This window comes from Dipodomys merriami, unplaced genomic scaffold, assembly GCF_024711535.1.
Source record: "Dipodomys merriami isolate MVZ:Mamm:240054 unplaced genomic scaffold, mDipMer1.0.p SCAF_10, whole genome shotgun sequence".
NCBI classification, from domain to species: domain Eukaryota; kingdom Metazoa; phylum Chordata; class Mammalia; order Rodentia; family Heteromyidae; genus Dipodomys; species Dipodomys merriami.
The window spans coordinates 11,662,451-11,686,910 of NW_027202271.1; the positions used below are offsets into that span (position 1 = coordinate 11,662,451).

At 43.2% G+C, this 24,460-nt stretch overlaps 1 protein-coding gene across 8 annotated transcripts in view; it reads left to right on the plus strand.

Annotated features, from left to right (window-relative positions):
• Pced1b (PC-esterase domain containing 1B) overlaps nucleotides 1-24,460 on the plus strand; it is an 88,216-nt gene that overhangs the window by 48,213 nt on the left and 15,543 nt on the right. For 3 of the 8 annotated variants that reach the window (XM_070039536.1, XM_070039555.1, XM_070039527.1), the window contains exon 1: nucleotides 13,877-14,713. The exons of the other annotated variants lie outside the window; for them this stretch is intronic. The gene's annotated coding sequence lies outside the window, so the exon portion shown is untranslated. Of the gene's footprint in view, nucleotides 1-13,876; nucleotides 14,714-24,460 lie in introns of those variants that run through there. 8 annotated transcript variants of the gene reach the window in all.

Here is a 24,460-nt window from a genome sequence, read left to right on the forward strand (position 1 = left end):
GCAAATACAATTTGGCTTCTTCATTCATACGTGGGCCTATAAAATCAAACCAAAATTTCTAGCTACTGTATTTCATGTAATCTAAGGTTTCCCACCCATTGTAAGACACTGTCAATTAAGACAGAAAACTCACTACCAATTAAATTATAAAACAGTATATATGAGCCAGGTAGTGGTGGCCCATGCCTGTAATCCTAACTACTCAGGAGGCCGAGATCTGAGGATTATAGTTCAAAGACCGCCTGCCCAGGAAAAGTTCCTGAGACTCTTACTTTCAATTAATCACCAGAAAAGTAGATGTGGCAGAACACCAGGCTGGAGTGAAAAAGCTACGGGAGAGTGCCCTGGCCCTGAGTTCAAGTACCAGAACCAGCACAAAATAAACAATGACAACAAAAGTTATGTTGTAGGGGCTAGGAATGTGGGTTAGTGGTAGAGTGCTTGCCTAGCATGCATGGAGCCCTGGGTTCGATTCCTCAGTACCACAAAAACAGAAAAAGCGGGAAGTGGTGCTGTGGCTCAAGTGGTAGAGTGCTAGCCTAACTCTGGGACAGTGCCAATGCCCTGAGTTCAAGGCTCAGGACTGGCAAAAACAAATTAATAGATAAAAATAAATACACACACATATGTTGAAAGACACATCCCAGTTTCAAGGATATTCAGTTGTCACAGTATATCTTAAAACGTGAAATATGTAAATCAAGGATTGCATTTTTTTTGCGTGAATCATTTCATAGTGTTTTACAACTTGTATTAGAAATTTGAATATGGCCACAACCAAGCAATAGTCAAAAGACTATTGGCTCAAGTGGTAGAGTACTAGCCATGAGCAAAAACAGCTAAGAGAGAGCACAAAGCCTCGAGTTTAAGTCCTGGTACACACACACACACACACACACACACACACACACACACACACACACACACACACACACACACACACACACACACACACACACACACACGTGTGAAAGGAAAGGTAGGGGTTGACCACTCCCCTCCTCCCATCCTCAAAATCATTACAGGTAGCATGGGCTATGGCTTTGTGAGGCAACATCATTATTCACCTCCTGCCCAGACTACTCCTAGGAGGGAGAAAGCTCTCGACACTTTGCCTTGCTAAGGATGCTTAGCCTTTCAAGTGCCTGAAACATTACAGCTTCCAATTGTTACAGCACAGGCATAAAAGTATTCCTAGAACATCATTTAAAATCTATTCTTTCTTTTTCTTTTAAGTCTTCCCCCTAGTCAAGAATTTTAACTGAAGGCAATGTATGTGTGTATGTGTGTGTATGTAGTCCTAAGGTAATGTTTTATCACTATTTATTATTGTAGCCAAAGAAAAGACCTTGACGAGGGTTGACTGCAGCTTGGTTGCCATGGCAGTAATCAGTCAAACAGGGATGGAAGTCCTTTTCAAACCAGCTTAACCCTTTTCCTTACCCCACAGTGCAGAACTGAAAGAATGCTATTGATTTTATAGAATGCCAGTGGGTGAGACAATGCATCTCTGTGATGGGCCCAAAATGGCTTGTGGCTCTCTAGATCCATGGGCTCCTTCTGGCTTCCCTGAGCCACCCATGCTGGACCAGCTGCATTCCTTAAATGTGCCATTCTCATGGTCCTCTGAGTACAGGCATAGGGGGCTGTTTCTGCCTAGCAAGTGCTATGTGCTAGCCCTAACTCCTGTTCATGTTCAATTCCTGGAGGATACAACCTCCTTTAGGAAGCCCTCCATATTTTCTAAGTGTGTGTGTGTTTGTGTGTGTGTGTGTGTGTGTGTGTGTGTGTGTGTGTGTGTGTGTGTGTGTGTGTGTGTGTGTGTGTGTGTGTGTGCCCTTACTGAGGCTTGAACTCAAGACCTTTAGCTCTTGCCTAGCTTTTTCAACTCAAGGCTGGAGTTCTACCACTTAAGCCATACCTTCACTTTCCAGATTCTTGCTGGTTAACTGGAGATGACAATCTTTCAGATTTGTCTGCCAGGGCTGGCTTCAAACCTCAATCCTCAAATCTCAGCCTCCTCAGTAGCTAGAATATCCTTGCTCAGAGAAACAGACAGACCTAGAACAAATCCTGTGAAGCAAGCCAATCTCAGAGAGACCAATGGCACATTTTTTCTCTCATATGTGGAAGATACATCTAAAACACAACTGGACAAGATAACCTAAGGGGGCTTTATGCATTTGCACATGAACAGACTAAAGGAGGATACAGTGAAGGGAGGAACACAAAGACGTAACTCCGTTGAACATCTAAAATACTAGTTATCAAAACAAATTTCAGGAAATGGAAATACATAGTTTTTGTTGGTGGTGGTGGTAGTGGTGGTGATGGTATTGTTTGTTTGTTGTTGCTATCTTTTGGGGGGGCAAAAAGAGGGTACAGGAATGGAGGGTGAAAGAGTGAAAAGTGCAGTCATGGTATTCAATATACACTGTGTAAAATATGAACGGGGCAACTTGTGGTCAGGGATGGGGGAGGGGGAATGGGAGAAAATAAAGGAAGGGGTGACATTGTCCAGGAAACACTGTACTCATTTGATTTATGGAGTCATAACCTCTTTGTACAACTCCTTAATAATAGCAATAAAAACAATAGAAGATAAATGCTTTCCATGAAAGAGAGAAAGAAAGAAAGAGAGAGAAAGAAAGAGAGAAAGAAAGAAAGAAAGAAAAAAAGAAAGAAAGAAAGAAAGAAAGAAGAAAGAAAGAAAAGGAAAGGAAAGAAATTGAAAGGAAAGGAAAGAAATTGAAAGGAAAGGAAAGGAAGAAAAGGAGAGGAGAGGAAATCAAAGAGAGAAAAAAAAAACAGAAAAAAGGTATCTTTGTTCAGCTCTCCAAGCACTCTAATTATTTGGTCAAGTAATCAAAGTCAGAGGGAAAGAATATCTTTTCCTTCTACTTTTTTCCCCCCTTTTACTAGCCATTATACCTTCGGTGGGAGTAAAAGGTCAAAGCAAAGAAAGTAGTTTCTGTGCTTTGCTTTCTTTTTTGGTGCCAGTCCTGGGGCCCAGGCACTGTCCCTGAGCTGCTGTGCTCAAAGCTAGAGTTCTACCACTTGAGCCACAGTTCCACATCCAGGTTTTTGGTGGGTAATTGGAAATAAGAATCTCTTAGACTTTCTTGCCCAGGCTGGCTTCATACTGTGATCCTCAGATCTCAGCCTCCTGAGTAGCTAGGATTACAGGTGTGAGCCACTGGCGCCTGGCTTTGCTTCTTGCTCTTAATCAAGCTTAATAACAGCATTCATCTCAGAATTTCCTGGCTGCTATTTTCCATGCGTCATTTTCTTAGGTCTCTCTTGCCTCAAATGGAGTCAGAACAAGAATAGAGTCAATGCTATTTGACAGACTGGCATGTTGGGCTAATGGTGAGCCTTCCTTTGAGAGAAGGAGTTCCCAATATAAGCAAGGGCACTGGGACACTGGGAAGGGGGCGCTAGGTCCCCCCCTTGAGGAGATAGTGTGCTGCCAGGAAATTGCACTGTCTGATAAGGCCAAGCTACATTGTCAGGCAGTAAACAAGTTAGATACTGCACACAGTTTTTGCCACCATTTCAAAAATTAACGGAGAAGGTTATGGTGGCTCACAACTATTAATCCTAGCTACTCAGGAGGCTGAGATCTGAGGATCATGGTTCAAAGCCAGCCCAGACAGGAAAGTCTGTGAGACTCTTACCTCCAATAAACCACTCAGAAAGCTGGAAGTGGCATTGTGGCTCAAGTGGTAGAGCTCTATACTTGAGCTGAAGAGCTCAGGGATAGTGGCCAAGCTCAGTGTTCAAGCCCCATGATTGACCACCTCGCCCCACCAAAAAAAGATTGTCTTCATGCTGATGATATAAAAATGTACGCGCACACACACACACACACACACACACACACACACACACACATACTGGTTCTGGGGCTTGAACTCAGGGCTTAGATGCTATTCCTGAGTTTCTTTTGCTCAAGGCTAGTGCTCTACCACAGATCCACTTTAGCCTTTTGATGGTTAATTTCACAGACTTTCCTGCCTGGGTTGGCTTCAAACCTCAAACCTCAGATCTCAGCCTCCTGATAGCTAGGATTACAGGTGTTAGCCATCTGGTTGTCTTTTTTTTTTTTTTTTCAAAGAAGGCTTTAATTATATGTATTTGTATCTAGATGACATAATTTAGAAATAGAAGCATTGTTGTATCTTGTTTTGTGAAGTGCCTAAGTACCTATCAAGCAAGAAGCTGCAGCAGCAGTGTAGAGCAAAATAATTTTATCTTCTGTCTTTGTCTCTCTCTTTCTCTCTCTCTGTAGCTCTGTGTGTGTCTGGTTTTTCTCTATCTCTCTCTCTTCCTCTCTGTATGTCTCTCTGTCAGTCTCTCATGTGTGTATATATATATATATATATATATATATATATATATATATATCCATATATATCCTATAATTACATTAATTACATGTGAGACTAAACAATATCATATATATATACACCTAAACTATTTAAGTCATGCTTTCAGGAAGCTGAGGGTTCAGGGTAATAAACATCTGTAGTTTCTGAATTGGATACATTGAGATAGAAAAGCCATATACAGAGCTGGTGGTTCACACCTGAAATCCCAGCTACTCGGGAGGCTGAGATATAAAAATCATTGTTCAAAGCCAACCCAGGCACAAAAGTCTGTAAGATTCTTATCCCCAATTAACCACCAAAAAAACCAGAAGTGGTGCTGTGGCTCAAAGTGGTAGAGTGCTAGCCTTGAGCAAAATTGCTCAGGGACAGTGCTCAGGCACCAAGTTCAAGCCCCACAACTAACAAAAGCTCTATGTATCAGAAAGAATGTTATATCTCCAATTTTTTATAAATCAAGAATATTTTTTTCTCAGTCTAACTTACCTCCTCTACTAGAAAAAAAAACAAAAATAAAAGAGAATTTTAAAAAAAACATTAAAAGGAAACCAGCTCAGTTCTTTGTTTTGTGAGTGCTGAGCATAGGACGTTAGCAACCACTGCCGCCTTCTGTCACAAAAATATCTTGTCATTTTCCCCCTGGGAACCAGAGCTAAATCCAACAAGATTGGTGCAGAACTGGGTGCTAATAATAGTCCACTCCTACTGATAATGGAAAGATTGAAGTTTTCATAAACCTTTAGAAAGAACAGATTAATGTAATCTTTATTTATTTTATTTATATATGTTTATTATTTTATTTTATTTTTGTGCTAGTCCTGGGGCCTGCACTCAGGGCCTGGGTGCCATCCTTGAGCTTTATTGCTCAAATGGAGCCATAGCTTCCACTTCTAAATTTTTACTGGTTAATCAGAGACAAGGGTCTCACAAACTTTCCTGCCTGGGCTGGCATCCAACCTCCATCCTCAGATCTCAGCCTCCTGAGTAGCTAGGATTACAGGTGCGAGCCATTGACACCCAGCTAGATTGATGTCATTGTGAAGTCACAATTTTATTTCTCCAAACCAACTGTGCTCAGTTAGATATATCCATCCACTGAAGATGGCCAAGAAAACTTGAAGATCATTCAGGAGAGAATGACTAAGATGAGTGAAAGCCTGGGAGATGATTGGTCTTGGTCAGTTTTCCCTTGCTATGATATGTATTTGGGGAAAACAGCTTGGGAAAGATTTGTTTGAATGAATAGTTTCAAAGGCTTCAGTCCATCCTGGCAGAGAGCTCAGGGCAGATCAAAGCAGTTCCTAGAATGGTGGTCAAGGGATGGTGCCACCCATATTCAAGGCAGGCCTCCCCCCCCCTTCCCACCCCTCCCCTTACTTGTTTCCCTGGAAACACGCTCACAAACACACCCAGAGGCATGCTTCACTAATCTCTGCATTTCTCAATTCAATCAAGTGGACAACCAAAATTAACCACCACTTCCTCTCAGTTAGATGATGGAGGAACCAAGTTTATTTGTCTGAATCAGTAAGAAAAAAGGATTTAGATTTTCAATTGTTGCCTCCTCCTTGATAAGAAATGTACTCTTTACCTTGCCCATGTAATTGTAACCCCTCTGTACGGTATTTTCACAATAAAAAACAAAGAAGAAGAAGATTTTCAATGTGCAGAAACAGCCACTGTCAGCAAGAAACCCACCGTACTGTTATAGAAGACATAAACTGGTGTCTCATGCCTGTAATCTTAGCTATTCCAGAGACTGAGATCTGAGGATCAGGGTTTGAAACCAGCCTGGGGAAGGAAAGTCCATGAGACTCTTATTTCCAATAAACCACCAAAAGAAAAAATAAAAGCTAGAAGTAGAGCTGTAGCTCAAGTGGTAGAGCACTAGCCTTGAACAAAAGAAGCTCAAGGATAGTGCTCAGGCCCTGAGTTCAAACCCCAGGATTAGAATGACATCAAAAAAGATATATGAAGTTATAATAATATTACCTTGTAGGTAGGTGCTGGTGGCTCACACCTGAAATCTTAGATACTCAAGAGATTGGGATATGAGGATCAAGGTTCAAAGCTAGCTGGGGAAGAAAAGTCCATGGGATTATCTTCAATTAACCAGCAAAAAGCTGCAAGTGGAGCTGTGACTCAAGTGGTAAAGCCCAGCCTTGAGCAAAATAGTTAAGTGAGAGCATGAGGCCTTGAATTCAAGCCCCAGTACTGATGTATGTGTATGCATGTACACATATGCATGGAGACACACACACACACACACACACAATTGCATTTGGCCTGCATCTATCATTTGTCTGTGATTCTTTTTCCCCCAGTGTTGTTATTTTGACCCCATTGTTTTGCTCATTCTCACGGCTGGGCCCAGCTCTGGACTTGTCCTTACTTAGCTGCAGTGCTGGTCTTCTGCCTCCCTGCCTTGACTTTGGGTAAATATCACATGCATCTGAAGTGCTTTGGCTGTGCTCTGTTCAACACAACACATGGTTATGTAGTGTAGATGTCCCTGCAGGTCTGGCCAATTGTTCCTGGCAGCCAGCATCCTTTCCTGTAACTTCCCTGCAGGTCTCTTTTAATTTTTAATTAAAAGGAAAACAAAAGTTGGAATAAAAATAATTTCAGCATATATAATGGGCCAAAAGGTTAATGCATTTTAATATATGATAAGCCTTACATAAAAACAAATAGTAAGATTCCTTTTCACAGGCTAAGTGTATTTATAGGGACCGTGTGTGTGTGTGTGTGTGTGTGGTGTGTGTGTGTGTGTGTGTGTGTGTGTGTGTGTGTGTGTGTGTGTGTGTGTGTGTGTGTGTGTGTGTGTGTGTGTGTGTGTGTGTGTGTGTGTGTGTGTGTGTGTGTGTGTGTGCGCGCGCGCGCGAGGCCTGAGGCTTGAACTCAGGGGCCTAGGTGCTGTCCTTCAGCTTTTTTTGTTGTTATCCATTGTGGGTCCTGAACTCTGTGACTAGGCACTGTCCCTGAGCTCTTCAGCTCAAGGCTCTACCACAGCACCACTACTGGTTTTCTGGTGGTTTATTGGAGATAAAGAGTCTCACAGGCTTTCCTGCCCAGGCAGGCTTAGAACTGCAATCCTCAGATCTCAGCCTGCTGATTAGCTAGGATTACAGGCATGAGCTACCGGTGCCCAGCAGTTCCTCAGCTTTTGTTTTGCTTAAGTATATATATATATATATTTGGAGATAAAAATCTTACAGTCTTTCCTGCCGAGGCTGGCTTCAAACCACAATCCTTGGGTCGCAGCCTCCTGAGTTAGCTAGGATTACAAATGTGAACCACAGCTGTCTGGGCATAGGGATCATTATATAGGACAAAACCACAAGTGTCCCCCAGATAGCTACTTATTACAAACAAACACAAGAGAAACTTCTTCAAAGCAAAGGAAACTGATCATATTTGCAGATTGCTTAGAGTCAACAATGAAGCTTGTCAGAATATTAAGATTTCCTGCCTTCTAGGAACCCTGGATCAAAGTGCTCTATTTAAAATTCTCAGATGGCCAGGTGCTGGTAGCTTATGCTTGTAATCCCACCTACTCAGGAGGCTGAGATCTGAGGGTCATGGTTCAAAGCCAGCCCAAGCAGGAAAGTCTGTGAGACTTATCTCCAATAAACCATTAGAAAAGCAGAAGTGGTAGAGCTCAAGTGGTAGAGCACTCACCTTGAGCTGAAGAGCTCAGGGACAGCGGCCAGGCCCAGAGTTCAAGCCCCATGACTGACCAAAAAAATAAATAAATAAATCTCAGATGACCTGCCAAGAAGGTATCCCTGTTAATTCATCCATGAGTTAGTTATTTAAATAACAGAACTTACTGCTGGGAATCAGTGGCTCACACCAAGAATCTTAGCTACTCAGGAGGCTGAGATCTGAGGATCATGGTTCAAAGCCACCCTTGGGTGAGAAAGTCCCTGAGACTTTTATCTCTAATTAACAAGCAAGAAGCCAGAAGTGGAGATGTGGCTCAAGTGGTTGAGCATCCAGCAGATCCCAGGTCCTGAGTACTGGCACAAAAGAAGCAGAAATGTATGGCCAGACAGATGTGAAGATGTGGAAGGCGGCACGGTGCAGAATAAGAGAATGTTTGTGGCAAGGTGCAGAAAAAGAGAATGTTTGTGGTATATAGAAACAAAACTGGCTGTTTACTCTGTTTCCTAATTCCACTTAAAGGTATTGTATTCATTCTGATGGTGGTGAATTATTTATTAGCATTCTATATTTAACTTGTTAAATGAAGAAATGGGTTCCTGTAAAGGAGGAGGGAGAAGGCTTTTTGCAGATAGTTTTTAGAAATATTTCTGAAAGTTAGAGCTATGTCCCAAGAGAAGAAGAAATTGGGAGAAAATGAAACTTCTCCCTATATTAGTTAAATTTATAATTCACTCCTTCTAATAGTAGCTGTACATTTATCCTTTTTCTTTTATCTACCCTCTTTCTTCTCCTGAATGTCTATTTCTTTATTTTGGTGTCCATTGCTGGAGTTTGAACATAGGGCCTGAGCATTGTCTCTTAGGTTTTTCACTCAAGGCTGGCACTCTACCACTTTAACCATAGCTTCACTTCCTTTTTTTTTGGGGGGGGGGTGTTTTTCTGGTAAATTGGAAATAGGAGTTTTTGATTTCTTTGATGGACTTCGATGCCCAGGCTGGCTTCAAACTCAATCCTCAGATCTTAGCCCCCTCGGTAGCAGAGGGTAGCTCATATTTCTTTCTAATTTAATAATCAATGTTCTCTGCTCACTGATTCATTGCATAACAGTGTCTGAAACACTGTAGCTCAAGTACATTGCTCATCATTTCATTTTCATTGGTACTGAAGTCATGTGTAGATGCTGTACCATAAACTTACCTACACATGTGTTATAAAAAAGGGAAAAGAAATGAAGGGAAGAAGGAAGGAGAAAAAGGAAAAAGGATCATGACAAGCACTTAATGGATGCAGACCCTAATATTGTCTCTAGCTGGCATTGTACCTAGTGAGTTTTTCTCCATTTCTCACTCCTTGGTTATTCCTCAGTCTTATAGGCATGAAGCAAAATTCTCTCTCACTTTCTTCAGCCCCTTGATTTTAACTGATCATTTAAAAAGAAAAAAAGAAGAGGCTTTTCAATGGCCAATCTTGTATATTAGAAATGAAACTTAGGGGTCTGGGAAGGTGGCTCAGTGGTAGAGCGCTTGCCTTGCATGCCTGAGGCCCTGGGTTCGATTCCTCAGCACCACATAAGCAAAAAAGAAAAAAGCCAGAAGTGGTGCTGTGGCTCAAGTGGTAGAGCGCTAGCCTTGAGCTGAAGAGCTGAGGGACAGCGCCCAGGCCCAGAATGCAGGCCCCACGACCGGACCCAAAAAAAAAAAGAAAAAGAAAAAAATGAAACTGAGGAGCTGGTCATGGTGGCTCATGCCTGTAATCCTAGCTACTCAGGAAGCTAAGATCTGAGGGTTGTGGATGGAAGCCAGTTCAGGCAAAAAAGTCCGTAAGACTCTTCAATGAATCACAGAAAAAGCCAGAAATAGTGCTGTGGTTCAAGTAGTAGACTGCTAGCCTTGAGCAAAAGGAGCCCAGGGACAATGCCCAGGCCCCGAGTTCAAGCCCCAGGACCAGCAAAAAGAAAGAAGAAAGAGAAAGAAAGAAAAGAAAGGAAAGGAAGGAAGAAGGAAGGAAGGAAGGAAGGAAGGAAGGAAGGAAAGATAGAAGGGAGGGAGGGAGGGAGGGAGAGAGAAAAAGAAAAAAGAAAGAAATGAAACTGAAGAGTCCTCAGCTACTGTTCCCTGTGAGGGAACAGGAAATGCTCCTCTTTCATTTTCTATTTCTCTCTACTTTAACTGTTATACTAAAATAAGCTTGGCCAAAACATTTTCTTGTGTTTGTGCTGGTACTGGGGCTTGAACTCGGGGCCTCACAATCTCACTTGGCTTTTTTGTTCAAGGCTAGTACTCTACCACTAGAGCCAGTTTCAGGTCAAGCTTTTCGGTGGTTAATTGGAGATAAAACTAACACAGATTTCCTTGACTGGGGTGTAAGGGCTGCCGAAAGGAGACCACGCGATACAGGCAGAAGAGAGTTTATTAGGAGAACCAAATGGCCAGCCTGCACCAGATACAGGTGTGCAGAGCAGAGAGCTAATGGTAGAGAGAGCGAGTATATAGGGAAAGGCTAGGAGGCAGTGTGGCTGCAGTGGATGTGGGGAAGTGACCTCAGAGGATGAGATCCTTTTGCTGACTCACAGTCAAGTGGTTGACAGTCAGGTTACTAACAGTTACAGGTGATTTCTGGTAAGGCTACATGCTGTCTTTCAGGAAGAAGAGGGCGAGAAAGGGGGCTATTCTCCTTGGCAGACCTCACATGGGGTTGGCTTCAAACTGGGATCCTCAGATCTCAGCCTCCTGTGTAGCTAAAATCCTTGCAAAACTTTTGAGAAAGAGGAGAGAGAGAGAGAGAGAGAGAGAGAGAGAGAGAGAGAGAGAGAGAGAGAGAGAGAGAGAGAGAGAGAGGAAGAAAGAGAAAGAAAGAAAGAAAGAAAGAAAGAAAGAAAGAAAGAAAGAAAGAAAGAAAGGAAGGAAGGAAGGAAGGAAGGAAGGAAGGAAGGAAGGAAGGAAGGCAGGCAGGAAGGCAGGAAGGAAGGAAGAAAAAGAAAAAAAGAGAGGAAGGAAGGAAGGAAGAGACAAAAAATAAATATAGCCTATTTCTACTTTCTACTTTGCAGGCCCAAATCCCTCCACCCCAAACCACATAAATGATGATGAGAGGCTTAGCCTACCCCCAAGTAACCTGGCTCTGAATAGAAAACCAAAACTGGTCCCAACTTCCCTGTCTCACTGCCCTGCTGGGAAAGGGGCTTTGAATCGGCGGTTAGCAAACCCAGAGCTCCAAAGCTCACTGGGAGCTGGGCACTGGTGGCTTATCCCTGTAGTCCTAGCTACAGAGGGAGGTTGAAATATGAGGATCACAGTTCAAAGCTAACCCAGGCAGGAAAGCCATTAGACTCTTATCTGCAATTAACCAGCAAAGAGCTGAAAGTGAAGATGTAGCTCAAAGGGTAGATCACAGGAACAGCACCCAAGCCCCAAGTCAAGCCCCAAGTTTAAGTTTCAGTAGCAGAACACACACACACACACACACACACACACACACACACACACACACACACACACACACACACACACACACACACACACACACACACACAGAGAGAGAGAGAGAGAGAGAGAGAGAGAGAGAGAGAGAGAGAGAGAGAGAGAGTCTCATTAAGAAAGAAGTATGTAGAATTACCCTGGTGGCTAACTCTGAAGGATCTAGATGAAAGCCATGGTTTTCTAGGGAGAAAACAAAGGATCCTTGGCCCACAGGTGACAGGCTAAGGGCCAGAATAGTGTAGGGCTTTGTTCCAAATGTGTAAAAACAAATTACTAAGACAAATCAACGTTTTGGGTTTGGGTAGCCTGTTGGATTAGTTTAGAGGAAGTACAAAGCTGGCATCTGTACCCTTGTAGAAGCCAAAGAAGAGCCGGGATTGTAGTAACTAGCTCTATAAAAGAGGAAGCCCTGACCACTGCCCTACAGCAGTCCGCGGTCACTGGGCCATGCCCTCCAGCTGCGCCACCTCAGCAAGCTGAGGGGAGTGCTTTCTCTCTCCTGATGGGACAAGAATGCCTCAGCCAATGAGCACATGACCAGCCAGAGCTTTCAACCAGCTACCTTTAACTTCTCTAAGCCTAAGTGAGACACGCCCACAGACCTCCCTTTACCTCCTCTTTTCTTCCACTCTGTACCCAACAAGAACAAAACCTGACAACAGGAAATCTGCCTTGCACAGGGGTGTGAATATGCAGCTTTGCTCACCAGCTAAAGGCCCATACCTATAATTCCAGTTATTCAAGAGGCTGAGGTCTGAGGGCCAGAGTTCAAAGCCAGCCCAGGCAACAAATCTAAGAGACCCTTTCTTCCAGTTAAACAACAACAAATTAGAAGTGGAGTTGTGGCTCAAGTGGTAGAGCATCAGCCTTGAACAGAACAAGCTAAGGGAGAGAGCTCAGGCTCTGAGTTCAAGCTCTTGTAAGCACAAAAAAAGAAATGAAAAGAAGTCAGGCACTGAAGTATCCCAACTTCCCGGGGCCGATGGGACTTGTACCCATCATTGGCGAAAGGAGTCACCAACACTCAAGTCAATCAGGCTAGGAACCTTTATTAGCCAGGGTGACTACCCTGCATTATACAAATAGTGAAAAACAGCTGCCAAGCTCTCTTGGGGCAGGGTTTTTTTTTTTGGTTTTCTTTTGGGTCCGGTTGTGGGGCCTGAACTCTGGACCTGGGCGCTGTCCCTCAGCTCTTCAGCTCAAGGCTAGCGCTATACCACCTGAGCCACAGCGCCACTTCCGGCTTTTTGCTTATGTGGTGCTGAGGAATCGAACCCAGGGCCTCATGCATGCAAGGCAAGCACTCTACCATTGAGCCACCTTCCCAGCCCCCTGGGGCAGGGTTTTAAAGGGGCAAGCAGGTCACACACAGGTGGCAGTGTACGTGATAGCAAGCAGGTTGACAGAAGCAAAACTAGCAGTTAGTGATCGTAAATAACAATTACAATTTCAATAAACAAAGCCATAAGTCATCAAGGTAAAAGTTACATTTCCAGACTCCCCCTTTGTTTCATTCCTGATAAGGGTTTAGCTGACATTTACCCAAACACATTCCAAACTTCTTACTTATCACATCCAAAATCAAACTACCTTCCAGGTTTCCTGGCTGTTTCTGAGTTTCACTGTTATTTACCACACTTAACTTGTCTAACTCCCTAATTTTCTGAGTCTTTACTTCTAAGAAGTTCCTTTAATAATTAACCTGGAGTTTCTCTCTACAGAGAGGTCCTGCCTTTAGTGCTTGCCCTATCCTTACAGTATATGTGTTGGCAGTTCAAATGGAATGTGACTAGAATAGATTTACAAAATGATGGATGATATTAATTGGGGTACACTTGGAAGCTTGCAGACTTACAGGCTACTGAGTTCTGGAATCATGAACTCCTCTTCTCCCAAGAGTAAGGGAAGAGATTAAGTTCAAGAGGGACTGTGGCCAGACAGCAGGAAGGACTTCCTGTCAGTGAACAGTAGCTCAGATGCCCTAATTTTGGTGTGTGTGTGGTAGGGGGAGCGGGGGGAGTAGGTCATCTCTGGCACTAGTGGCTCATGCCTGTAATCCTAGCTACTTACTACTCAGGAGGCTAAGATCTGAGGATCTCAGTTCAAAGCCAGCCAGCACAGGAAAGTCCATGACTCTTATTTCCAATTAACTACCAGAAAACCAGAAATGGCACTGTGGCTCAAGCAGTAGAGTACTCACCTTGAGCTGAAAAGCTCAGGGACAGCACCCAGGCCCAGAATTCAAGCCCCAGACTGACAAAAAAAGAAAAAAGGAAGGGAGGAAGGGAGGGAGGGAGGGATGGAAGGAAGGAAGGTAGAGAAAGAAAGAAAGAAAGAAAGAAAGAAAGAAAGAAAGAAAGAAAGAAAGAAAGAAAGAAAGAAAGAAAGAAAAGAAAGAAAGAAAGGAAGGAAGAAAGAAAGAAAAGAAAGAAAGGAAGGAAGGAAGGAAAAGAAAGGAAAGAAAGGAAAAAAGCGAGCCAGCAACATTTGGACGCTATTTCCTTCTAAATTTTTCACTTAAAGAAATAATAAGTTCCCCTCACTTTTTTTTTTTTTAAACAGGCTAAACACAAGACAAGCTAGGCTTGCAGATTTTTCTGAGCCTATTTCCTCCTAAAATGTCAGTCTGTGGTTAACCTAGCGCTGGATGAGTTTCTCCTTCAGACTTTGTGGGCTAACAGCTGTCTGAACCCCTACAATTGTTTAAGGTGTTTTGTTTTATGTTTTTATCTGTTGAGAAGTATAAGCAATACAAATAAAACTTTAAAGAAATGAGGTATAAAAAGTTTTCCTAGCATCCACTAAATTTTCAAGGCCTCCCTGAGCTTCCCTAGACACCTGTCTGTAGAAACTGAACCAGACACAGGCTGTTGACCTGGCATTAGCCCCAGTAGTCCTCCAAATAAGAAGCCAAAAAAGCTTGCTTGACTTAGTGGCAATGTTTTAATTTCTGAAGACGTCACCACTGTGGGAGTGGTTGTGGGTGCCTGTCTACTTGTCTGGGAGGTACTGATTGGGTGTAGGAGATGGGCAAAGAGTGTGGCAGGCAGAGATAGGTTGATCCAGTCCTTGGTACTTCCTAGCTGATTGGAGTGAGGCAAACCCAGACCTTACAGAAATGTTGTTCCTCCTCTCATGTACTTCCTGGAGACAGTGACAACTACGGTGACTTCCAAGGTAATGAATGAATGAATGGATGGATGGATGGATGGTGCCTGGGATAGAAAGGAGACTCAATGAATAGCAGCAATAATTATTATTACAGATGTTGTTAAAAAAGAAGTTATTTCACCTAAAATTGTCAGAACAGTAGGTATCTGGAGTTTTGGCTACTGCTTACAGGGAGTCCTGTGGCCTGGGATCCTCAGTCTTAAGAGTTCCAGCTCTTGGTGTTTGGCTGGTGTTCCTGATTAGGGCAGAAAGGCTGCTATCTTCAAAAGCATTTGGACATTGTCTAGATGGTCACATTCCTCCTTGTGAAGGCTAAAATGGTAAGAGGTGTATCTTTGAAAGAGAAAAGGAGATGGACAGGAGGAGGAAAAGGACGTGTAGGATATTGAGTTAAAGGAAGTCACAGAAGGATTCTAGATATGAATTAAGGTGGAGGCTGTGGGAAAGGAAGTGGACAGGCCACAATATCTACCATTCTTGTGACAGATGATGGGGCAGAAGGAGCCACAGAGCTCTTGAGATTTCTGTTGTAGGGAAGATCCCGTGGATACAGTTTCCTTATTGAGAACATCCCTATTGAGCATCATTTGTTTAGAATTTATTTTAAATTGGATCCTTTTTACAGAGTCAATTCTATTGGCAGTAAAGAGTCAGTTTCTTTACTGTTTGATATTTTTGTCATGAATTATTTATTTATGTACTTACCTATTTCATTTATTTATTTATTCCTTGTGCCAGTACGGGTGCTTGATCTCCTTCACTCTTGTACTCTACCTTAGCTTTTTCACTCAAGGCTGGTGCTCTACCACTTGAACCAATGCTCCAATTATTTTTTTTTATTTTTGGTGGTTAATTGGAGATAAGAGTCTCACAGACATAGACTTTTTCTACTTAGGCTGGCTTCAAACCCTGATCCTCAGATCTCAGCCTCCTGAATAGCTAGGATTGCAGATGTGAGCCAGCCAGATTCCAGCTTGTCATGAATTTTAAAACACTGGGTATAAAGCCCTGAGGCTGGCTGGGAGAATCCCAAGATGAATGTTTCATCCAAACGATAGAGTTATTTCTAGTGTCCTAGACAAAACAATTTCATGTTCAGGAATCTAGCTCCTTATAGTATTTTCAAGGTTAGAGCTTTTTCCTTATATATGTAGCATGACCAAATTTCACACTGTTTTCAAAACTGAGGAAATCATTGCATCCGAAATCCCACCATAAAGTAAATGGTTATTGCTTTAGTTTTAGCAGAGATAAAGTTGCCACTGTTAATCTATCATCCCACTTAAAAGAATGAATTTTTTGAACACCCAATTCTTTTCCCTCCTCCTTCACAGACAACGTTTCACTATGTAATCTAGGCTGGCCTTGGAGTCACTATGTAGGCCAGGTTAGTCTCAAACTCTTGAGTCTTCTGATCAAGCCTCCTAAGTGCTGGGATTATAGGTGTGCACTATCTTGTCTGGCTGAACATACAAATGTTTTATGATTATTTGTTTGTTTATACCCGTTCGGGGGCTTGAACTCAGGGCCTGGGCACTGTCTCTTAGCTTTTTCTATACATCTAACACCACCATTTAAGCCACTTCTCCATTTCCAACTTTTTGATGAGTTAACTGGAGATAAAGAGTTTTACAAACTTGGGGCTGAGAAGGTGGCTCAGTGGTAGAGCGCTTGCCTTGCATGCTCAAGGCCCTGGGTTCGATTCCTCAGCACCACATAAGAAAAAAGAAAAAAGCCAGAAGTGGCGCTGTGGCTCAAGTGGTAGAGCGCTAGCCTTGAGCTGAAGAGCTGAGGGACAGCGCCCAGGCCCAGAGTTCAGGCCCCACGACCAGACCTCCCCCCCCAAAAAAAAAAAAGAGTTTTATAAACTTTTCTGCCTAGGTTGGCTTTGAATAATGATCTTCAGGTCGCAGACTACTGAGTAGCTAGGATTACAGATGAGAGCCACTGGCAACCGGCCCCCATGCAGATGTTTTAAGTTGACAATATTTCCATAAACCCCCAAGTATCAAAGTTAAAAATGAAAGTATTCAAAAGAGAACATTTTTAAAGTGTCCATCACAAGTGTGAAGTGTCACAGAAGATTTTCTCCCTGTTGCTACTGAGCGTCACGGCATCCTAGTATTGTTTTCAGGTGTAAGGATAGAGCTTCTTTATGGGCATAGTTTGTGCTGGCATGGATGGAAGAAAGTAAAATTGTTGCAACTAATAAATAGATGTAATATGACTGGGAACATCAAGCTTCTGGCATGGAGTATCTAAGAGTTACTAGCCTGGGGTTTCACAAAGCTGTGTGCTAAAAGATAAGGTAGCCAGATGAACCGAAGACAAAGAGTGGTGGAACAGAAAATTATCAGAAGTTGAGGGGAGGCAGGAGGATGCTGTTTATTAGTAGAGTTTCAGATTTACAAGATTTAAAAAGAACTAGGCACCAGTAGCTCACATTTATAATCCTAGCTACTCAGGAGGCTTAGATCTGAGGATCACTGGGGTTCAAAGCCAGCCAGGACAGGAAAGTCACCCTGAGACTCTTATCTCCAATTAACTACTCAACAACAGCAAAAAGTGGCACAGTGGCTCAAAGTGATAGAGCACTAGCCTTGAGCAAAAGAGTTCAGGGACAGCCGGGCGCTGGTGGCTCACGCCTGTAATCCTAGCTACTCAGGAGGCTGAGATCTGAGGATCGCGGTTCAAAGCCAGCCCGGGCAGGAGAGACCATGAGACTCCTATCTCCAATAAACCACCAGAAAACCGGAAGTGGTGCTGTAGCTCAAATGGTAGAGCGCTTGTCTTGAGCTGAAGAGCTGAGGGACAGCGCCCAGGCCCAGAGTTCAAGCCCCACGACCGACAAAAAAAAAAAAAAAAGAGTTCAGGGACAGTACTCAGGCCCTTAGTTCAAGCCCCATGATTGACACCCCCCCCCCACACACACACACCAAAAAAAAAAAAAAAGTCAAATTGAGAGCCAGGCACTGGTGGCTCATACCTATAATCCTACCTAGTCAGGAGGCAGAGATCTGAGGATCTTGGGTTGAAGGCAGCCTGTGGAAGGAAAGTCTTGGGGGGAAAAGACAGGGGAAAAAAATATATAAAAGTTGAGGCGGGGGGGGGGGGGGGCGCGGGCGGGGGGGGGGTGTAGTTGTGGAGATGGGAGGGAAGGGAGGGTTGGGGAAAAACAAAGGAGGAGGCAACAATGCTTGATAAGAAATGTATTCATGGGCTGGGAAGTTGGCTCAGTGGTAGAGCGCTTGCCTTGCATGCCTGAGGTGCTGGGTTCGATTCCTCAGCACCACATAAGCAAAAAGAAAAAACCCGGAAGTGGAGCTGTGACTCAAGTGGTAAAGTGCTAGCCTTGAGCTGAAGAGCTGAAGGACAGTGCCTAGGCCCAGAGTTCAGGCCCCACAACCAGACAAAAAAAAGAAAAAAGAAAGAAAAGAAATGTACTCATTACCTTGCTCATATAATTGTAACCCCTCTGTACAGTATTTTCACAATAAAAAAAACTTATTTAAAAAATAAATAAATAAAAATAAAAGTTAAATTGAAATGGTCCAATTGGTAGAAGACAGAGAGGAAGGGAGAGAGGGAGGAGAGAAGAAAGAAGGGAGGGAGAGGGTAAGGGAAGGGAGAGAAAGCACAGGGAGTACTAGAATCAGAAAATTAAGTCAGAGGTTTGGAATTTTCTCATAAAATTTAATATATTTAGAGATAAGGGACATCGCAACATAATATAAAGCCCAATTGCTCATGGTATTAAATGATTCTTTATGGAAAAAGCTTTACAAGCTGAAATAATAACAAACTGTAGATGTGAGACTCTGGGGCCCGGAACTGGCATGTTTGGGGTAGAGCCCCAACTCAGTGTTGATGCTGTGTGACAGAGATATGTCTCCCTGAGCCTTGACTGAGCCCCAGGAGGAGATTCTGCTTTCTCCTGCAGAGTTGGGGTCCCACTAACCTACACAGCCTGGCTAAAAAGGGTACTTGCCAGTGTTTGTGGGGCTTTTTTTTTTGGGGGGGGGGTCCGGTCATGGGGCCTGAACTCTGGGCCTGGGCGCTGTCCCTCAGCTCTTCAGCTCAAGGCTAGCGCTCTACCACTTGAGCCACAGCGCCACTTCCGGCTTTTTTCTTTTTTCTTATGTGGTGCTGAGGAATCGAACCCAGGGCCTTGAGCATGCAAGGCAAGCGCTCTACCACTGAGCCACCTCCCCAGCCCCGCAGTGTTTGTGTTTTATTCCATGATTAGTCATTTGAAGTATTACTTTCTATTATTAAATCCTAGGTATGGGGCTGGAAGGTGGCTTAATGGTGGAGTGCTTGCCTTTCATGCATGAAGCCCTGGGTTGGATTCCTCAGTACCACATAAACAGAAAAAGCCAGAAGTGGTACTGTAGCTCAAGTGGTAGAGCACTAGCCTTGAGTACAAAATGGCTCAGGTACAGGGTCCAGGCCCTGAGTTCAAGCCTAGGACCGGCATATATACATACATACATACATACATACATACATACATACATACATACATACATACATACATACATACATACATAAAGTAAATAAGTCCTGGGTGTGCATATACCATTCAGGGCCCAAGAGACCTTAAAAAGAGACAAAATGGATCCAGAATGCATGGAATCCAATTTGGATTATTGGAAATTTAAGGACAGAGGGACTGTCTTGGATAGCAGTGAAAGAGGATCCATGCACCCCAAAGTGAGTAGAGGGGTGGGGGTGTTCTCCTCTAAACTGAATAAAGGTAGAGTGTGCTCAACTGGAATGTGCCTAACTTTTCTCAAAACATGAGTAAAAAAAAAAAATCCATCCTGGGCGTCAGCGGCCGGGCACGCCATGCTCCATGCTTGGCTGATCAGCCTAACAGCTTTGTTTGGAATGTGTGCTTGGGTCATGTGATGACAAAATGTTGATTATGATCAAGATGAGTGTGGCCAGACCCAACGAGATGCTTCCACATAGAAATTTCCACAATGAACTGACCATTTACTGAATCCCAAGCACTATACTTAGCTCTTGGTATATTCAATCTCTGAAACTGATATGGGACAAGAAGAATTAGGTTTTAAGTCACCAAGTCACCAAGCATGCAGGGTTTTGTTGTTTCTTCCTTTCTTGTTGTTGTTGTAGTGGTGGTGGTACTGGGCGTAAACTCAGGACCTGGGCACTGACCCATAGCTTTTTTTTGCTCAAGGCTGGACCTTATCACTTAAGCCACAGACAATTTAAGGGGATTTTGGGTGATTAATTGTAGATGGAGTCTCATTGATTTTTCTGTGCTAACTGGCTTCAAACTCAGCTCCTCAGAATTTCAGTCTTCTGAGTAGCTAAGATTACAGATTCATATAATCCTTAACCCAACTTCATCAAGCAAAATTGAGTCTCTAGCACAGGATGCAGACCTTACATAAAACATAAGAATTCTATGAGAGTTTGTACAAAGAGCTTAGGAATCCTGACCTAGCAAAGGGTCTTACATAAATTCACTTTTCTTGTTCCATGTGGAACTGTCACCAGGTGAAGGTTTCTGAAGTTTCCCTTTAAAAGTAGGGACTTTTCACTTAGGGTTCTTGGCTCTGATTGCAGAATAAGAATTTCTGGACAAGTCACAATGGTAAAAAAAAAAAAAAACTTGGAAGAGCTTTATTGGGTAAGAAAGCAAACAGGCAAGCAGACAAAAAGCAGACAAGCAGAAAAGCAGGGGCACACTCTTAACAGATTATGGGTGTTCTCAAAGGGAGACACACACATACACACACATATGCACACAACTCCTCAACTGTTAGGGGTAAAGGCAGGGGGTCTGACTTTAAAGTTATGGAAAGCTAGGTATGTTATCTTTGCTCTGCTTACTGCTGGTGTTACACTTTCTGAGTTTCTGGATGTTTGGGGCATTTCTTCCAGGTAAGAACACATCCTGCCATACAACAGATGCTTATCCTTGAGATAAGGAAGGTATCCTGTTATCTGCATTTTGGGTAGGAGGTTTTGGGGGAGCATTTCTCTCATGAAGGCATATGTCCTGCCAAACAAATGTTAATTCTTGGGGTGAGAAACGCATCTCTAAGGGAAGAATGCATCTTTAGAGCATAGATGGTGCTTCTATGTTTCTAAATACCATGTTTCTGAGTTGCCTTCACCAGGCCTCATTTTCTTGGATTTATCTGCCTGTCTCTCCCCTAAAATGACTTTGGTCCCTTGATTTTAAGGGAAGTAGATGAATGAAAATCTCCTGTATTTGCTGTAAGCTTACCATGCCTCATTCCCTCTAATCTAGCCTGCCTCAGAACAACTGTTTGGACTCTATTTCAACCCTGACTTCCCAAGCCCTACCACTTCTAACTGTGCACACCAAAAATCTGCATGTACTGACTAGGACAAATTTTTTTTTTTTTTTTTTTGTCGGTCGTGGGGCTTGAACTCTGGGCCTGGGCGTTGTCCCTTAGCTCTTCAGCTCAAGGCGAGCACTCTACCACTTGAGCTACAGCGCCACTTCTGGTTTTCTGGTGGTTTATTGGAGATAGGAGTCTCACGGTCTCTCCTGCCTGGGCTGGCTTTGAACCGCGATCCTCAGATCTCAGCCTCCTGAGTAGCTAGGATTACAGGCGTGAGCCACCAGCGCCCGGCTTGACTAGGACAAATTTTACTTCCATGGAATATTGTCATTCATGAACCTGAAATTCCTAATATGCTGTTAGAAAAGACTATGTGTCCCCAAAATAAATTATTCATTATTCATATGTATCTGAGAATGCTAATAGTCTTCCTTCCTTCTTTCCTTTCTTTCTTTCTTTTTCTTCCTTCCTTCCTTCCTTTCTTCCTTCCTTCCTTCCTTCCTTCCTTCCTTCCTTCCTTCCTTCCTTCCTTCCTTCCTTCCTTCCTTCCTTCCTCTTTCTTTCTGCATTAATGGGTCTTGAAGTCTGAGTCTCACATTCTTAGTATTTTCCCCTCAAGACTGTAGGTGTACCACCTGAGCCACACTTCCACTTCCAACTTTTTGATAGTTAATAGATCAAAAAAAATCTCATAGACAGCCAGTGGCTCATGCCTGTATTCCTAGCTACTCAGGAGGCTGAGATCTGAGGATCATGGTTCAAAAACAGCCCAGGCAGGAAAGTCTTATCTCCAAGTAACCACCAGAACACCGGAAATGGCACTGTGGCTCAAGTGATAGAACACTAGCCTTGAGCTGACGAACTCAGGTACAACACCCAGGCCCAGAGTTCAAGTTCCCATGACTGACAAAAAAAAAAAAAATCTCACAGACTAGGCATGAGCCACTAGCACCTGGCTAAAATGATCACTGTAAATGCTTCAAAGATAAATTATTGGGGCTGGGAAGGTGGCTCAGTGGTAGAGTGCTTGCCTTGCATGCATGAGGCCCTGGGTTCGATTCCTTAGTACCACATAAGCAGAAAAAGCTGGAAGTGGCGCTGTGGCTCAAGTAGTAGAGTGCTAGCCTTGAGGTGAAGAGCTGAGGGACAGCGCCCAGGCCCAGTGTTCAGGCCCCACAACCAACAAAAAAAAAAAGAAAGAAAGAAAGCATGTTGGTTGTTGAAGTCATACAGACAAAGAAAAACCATATTGTGTTGTACTTTGCCAAATCTGGCCATTTTTTTTCTTTTAAGAGCCAAGTATAGATTTGAATATATATACTAGCTGGCTCAGATAAATGCATCTATAAGTACATAATGAATGAGCTAGTTTCTGGCCCACTTAAAGCACTCCATTCCAAGAAAGTAAGAAAAATAGCTTCCTTAAGCTAGAAAATGTGAATAAAATGAGCTTGATCTGTGACTAGGACTATTAGAGTTATTAAAGTGTGAGCCTATATTCCTAGCTATTCAGGAGGCTGAGATCTGAGGTTTGTGGTTCAAAGCTAACCCAGGCAGGAAAGTCCATTAAACTCTTATCTCCAAGTAACCACCAGAAAACCAGAAGTGATGCTGTGGCTCAAAGTGGTAGAGTGCTAGCCTTGAACAAAAAGCTCATAAATAGCACCCAGGACCTGAGTTCAAGTCCCACGGCCAACAAAAAAAATAAAGTCAGAAGTGGAGCTGTGGCTCAAGTGGTAGAGCACCAGCCTTGAGCAAATAATCTAAGGGACAGCACTTAGGTTATGAGTTCAAGCCCTAGTACCATTGTACGCATGCACACACACACACACACACACACACACACACACACCCCACTCACTCACTCACACACACACCACTCACTCACTCACATACAAAGGGCCAAGTGGGCTTGGTAAGAAAACCAGATAGCTAACCAAGTTTTGGAACATGATCCTGAGCCAGAATGGCAATAGTGGTTATCTACATATATCTTTTTTTTTTTGTCAGTTGTGGTCTTGAACTTTGGGCCTGAGTGCTGGCTCTTCAGCTCAAGGCTAGCACTCCACCACTTGAGCCACAGCACCACTTCTGGTTTTCTGGTGGTTTATTGGAGATAAGACTTTCTTTCGGGCTGGGAAGGTAGCTCAATGGTAGAACGTTTGACTTGCATGCATGAGGCCCTGGGTTCAACAATTCCTCAGCACCACATAAGCAAAAAAGAAAAAAACTGGAAGTGGCACTGTGGCTCAAGTAGTAGAGCACTAGCCTTGAACTGAAGAGCTGAGGGACAGCGTCCAGGCCCCACGAACAGACCAAAAAAAAAAAAAAAGACTTTCTTTCATGGACTTTCCTGCCCAGACTGGCTTTGAACCACAATCCTGAGAACTCAGCCTCCAGTGTAGCTAGGATTACAGGCGTAAGCCACCAGTACCCAGTTTACACATATCTTTTTAAATTCTTGGAAGGAAGAAAAATCTGTTGGGTGATCTCTTTTAAATTTAGAGTGTAAGCCAGATAGTCATTTGCATTATCACAACTCTTCTTCTGTTCTCTGGGCTTGTGATGTTTGCTGATAGTCATCTTCCCAGGTGTGTTCGTTCACTTTTCAAAGCAAAACAAGCAAACAAGCTGGAATCTAAAACACTGGGACAATTTGTAACTCAAATCCTTCCTCTGTTGCCACTTAAATTTCTCCACTGCTAAAATCAAATGATGGAAGAATTTCTAAGCTATGGAATGAACTTTGCTGAATGTTAAAATTCTAACATTATTAGCAAGGTTCTAGATTGAAGCTATCTGGAGACTTCTACTGACCTTATTAAAATGCATGGGAAAAGCCCGGTGCTAGTGGATTATGACTGAATTCCTAGGTACTCAGGAGGCTGAGATCTGAGGATTCAAGTTTGAAGCCAGCATAGGCAGGAAAATCCAGTGGACTCTCATCTCCCACTAATCACCAAAAAGTCAGGAGTGGAGCTGTGACTCAAGTGGTAGAGCACTAGCCTTGAGTGAAATAGCTGAAGGACAGTACCTAGGCCATTGTCAGAAAAGAAGGAAGGAAAGAAGGAAGGAAGGAAGGAAGGAAGGAAGGAAGGAAGGAAGGAAGGAAGGAAGGAAGGAAGGAAGGAAGGAAGGGAGGGAGGGAGGGAGGAAGGAAGGAAAGGAGGGAGGGAGGGAGGGGGGGAGAGAGAGAAGGAAAGAAAGAAACAAGGGAGAAATGTTCTAGTCTCAGTATTTAAGATATTTTTTCCTTCTATTTTCTGACCTGTTTCCTTCCCTTCCATCTTAATAGTGTAGGGGAAGTGATCATGTTTCATCCTAAATCAGACCATTCCAAACAAAAGACACTGTGCTCATATATTCCATCAGAGGCATCCATTTCCTTCCAAGTATTTGTCCTCCT